The sequence below is a fragment of the Physeter macrocephalus genome, chromosome 21 (assembly GCF_002837175.3).
Source record: "Physeter macrocephalus isolate SW-GA chromosome 21, ASM283717v5, whole genome shotgun sequence".
NCBI lineage: Eukaryota > Metazoa > Chordata > Mammalia > Artiodactyla > Physeteridae > Physeter > Physeter macrocephalus.
The window spans coordinates 88780130-88783359 of NC_041234.1; the positions used below are offsets into that span (position 1 = coordinate 88780130).

Genomic DNA, 3230 nt, shown 5'->3' on the forward strand with positions numbered 1-3230 from the left:
AAAACTTGTTTTTGAAGAAACAACACCTTAATCTATCTAATAGAATGATACCACAGTATAGTTAGGAAGAAAATATACTTAACTATCATTCTGCTCTTCTTGGAATTTTCATCAAATGTTCTTGTCATTCCATAAAAAAATAATACTGCAGCGATTGAGAGGTTGGTGGTTGGGGGTTAGTAGGTATAGCTCCATATTCAAGCTCCTCTACAAAATACATGGTAATGACGTGACTGATTCAAATGCTTTGGGGGTTGCCACCTTGGAATAAGCAGCAGCAGAATATATGCAGTGCAACTTTTTTCACTTTTATGTGCTGAAAATAAATGATTCAGAGCTCCCCACCACTGATTGGGGCATGCTTTATTGTTATGTACTTAATGCGAACAGACCATTTCAACCTCTTTACACAGAACTGGCCCTGGAGATCTGCAAAACTTTTAATTCGTAGCAGATAGTTTAATATAAAACCATTTCTTGAACAAAACAAGTGCCAAACATTGTGCTAAAAACTTTTTGAGGAAGGTATGAGATAGATTAGATATACAATAGGTAGATATTTATATATCTCTATATCTATATATGCTTTGTCCATTTTATCCTCCTTTTCTCTGCAGTGTATGTCATAGGGCGGTTCTCAGTATTTGTTAAATGAATGAATGTAAACTGATTTTCATTTCATAAAAGTCAGGTACCTATGGATTTAAAACTTGCCCAAGATCACTCAGCTAGTAACTGGTGAACTAGATTCATATTTGACACTCAAAATGTTCTGGATTTTTTCCAGAACACTTCACTATACACTGCCTCCCTATTATGTAGTCATTAGGTAACAAATAATAACTTGTTTATTGCCTTATTCAATATATAAAATCCATTTCATTTAAAGTATTTTATATATCTTAAAATTATCAGATTTGTTTTGCATATCATTACTACTTCATTATAATTATTCCTTAGACATTTTAACCAGATAGCATATATTATAATTTACTGCTCAGTCAAATGAGTCAATTATAAGCTTTGATTTGTCTCTAAAAACACTTTTATTGACATCAAAATAAGTATATGAATATATGATTGGAGTCAGTGCCCTGTACAAACAGAAAGATGGCTACTTTGACTCCTCACACCCTCTGCACAAGGGAATATAATCAAATGCACAATTAATCCACACATATCATTCACTAAATCATATCTTTGTTTCACTTAAAGTACTTGTTAATGCTATGTAAGTAAAGCTTAAACAGCTACACTGACTACCATTGTTGAATCTGATTCTGTTGCTCAAAACAAACAACTAATGAGCAATTTTTATATATGTGCCAGGCACTGACTCTACTTGGCACTTTGCATCCCTCAGCATTTTAATTTTCATAGCAAAATCTAAAGAAGTAGTTATTATTATTATCTCTAATTTTACAGATAAGGAGATTTAGACTCAGAGAGGTTAAGTGATTTGCTCAAGGTTAAACAACTAAATAGTTGAATCAAACTAGAATTTAGTAAAATCCTTTGTGGACACATGAAAATATATGTATATTTAAAAATAGCCACACTCACATCAGAAACTGAGTTCAGTTTCAGAGGCCAGATAAAGAAAAAAATTATAAAGCTGGCTTAAATACCTTAATATTATTTGCTCATTTTTAGACTCAGTTATTTTTACTATTTAAATTTTGCTCTAATTAAGGGCTTTAGTTAATTACCCTTTAATTTATTTGTTCTTGATAATTGCAGCAGTGTTTTTGTTTATTTGTTTTGTTTCATAAGGCCAGGGTGACCAGACTATCTGGGAGATAGCTGACTTTTTTTATACTTACCTGGAAGAATACAAGTATACAAGTTCTGGATATACAAATAGCATCATTACCATACATTTTTAAAGTATAACAGAGAAAATATACTGAACTATATTAATTGAAACTGACCTATCATTTTACAGTAGAAGTCAAGATCAGATTTTGACACAGATTCATCAAAAGCTTTTCTATTGATGACAGGATTCTGGACTCTTAGTGAAAATCTATTCAATTTTCACTTATGCCTGAGATTCATCCTGGAAGGTAGGAAAAGTTTTAATTGGTTTTGTCTTAATAGGATTTTTTTCCCTATCAAGATGTTTACAAACACTTAAAAGATACTTTTAAAAATTATACTGGAGGCCCCTCCCCAGTGGCCCTGCCCCTCCCGGCGGCCCCTCCCTCGGCGGCGGCGGCGGCGCCACAAGCAGAGTGGATGCTGGCTGCCAGATGTCTGAGGAGGGGGAACCCTCACAGGTCACCTTCTGAGATCATCGTGACCCCACCACCCACCGACACAGCCTCTGGGTGAACGGGCACTGCCCATGGGCTGCTCCCTTCCATAGATGGCACGATGTTTGCTCGAGGGCTGAAGAGGAAGTGCGCGGAGGACGAGGAGGCCACGCCCGCCTACAGCCTGCAGTGCCAGTTGCTCCTGGACATGTCGCTGGTCAAGCTCCAGCTGTGCCACATGCTGGTGGAGCCCAACCTGTGCCGTTCAGTTCTCATCACTAACACGGACCTGCAGATTCAAGAGGAGATGACCCAGGATGGGAGATGGTGCGTGCCAGTGCCCCAGACTGCGGGGCGGGGGTCGTGCGACCTCCTAGTATCCACGGAGATCCTGTGCTGCTGCGCGTGGGAGGGGGTGCACCCGGCCCCTGACCCCGGAGACCTGGCCTCTGAGTTCCAAGTGGTCCCAGCAGTACAGGCTCCCGGAGGCTCTCCGGGTGGTGTTTGGGGCAGGGACGGTCCTCGAGAAAACAGAAGAAGCTTTCGTAAGTCGCTCGATCAGATATTTGAAACACTGGAGTGGAGAGTCAAAGCCCCGGTGCAGTAGAGGAACTGTTTTCCGACGTGGACGGCTCCTACTACGACCTGGACGCTGTGCTGAACGGCATGCTGGACGGTGCCAAGTTGAGCCAGGACGGGCTGGACCATGTGGTGGATATCCTGGTGGAGACCTGAGCCGCGACTGGGGCACATAGCAGATGTGTTTGTGAGGCCGACGAAAACAGCTGGCGCACTGGGGGTGTGGGTGCCCGCTACCCTGCAGCCGGGGCTGGCCTCTGGTTTGTCTGCAATTAGGAGAACGACCCAGAACAGCATCTGGCCCGCTCCCCTCTGTCTTCCTCCCTCCAGGCTGGGAGGCTTTTCCGCAGGCCAGTCATCGCGCCTGCCCTGGGCCCTTGTCTGTGTCCTGCTACA

At 41.9% G+C, this 3230-nt stretch overlaps 1 pseudogene; it reads left to right on the top strand.

Moving 5' to 3' along the window:
* The first annotated feature begins 2376 nt into the window (after positions 1 to 2376).
* On the top strand, positions 2377 to 2990 carry LOC102976784 (cell division cycle-associated protein 4-like; annotated as a pseudogene).
* Positions 2991 to 3230: the final 240 nt, after the last annotated feature.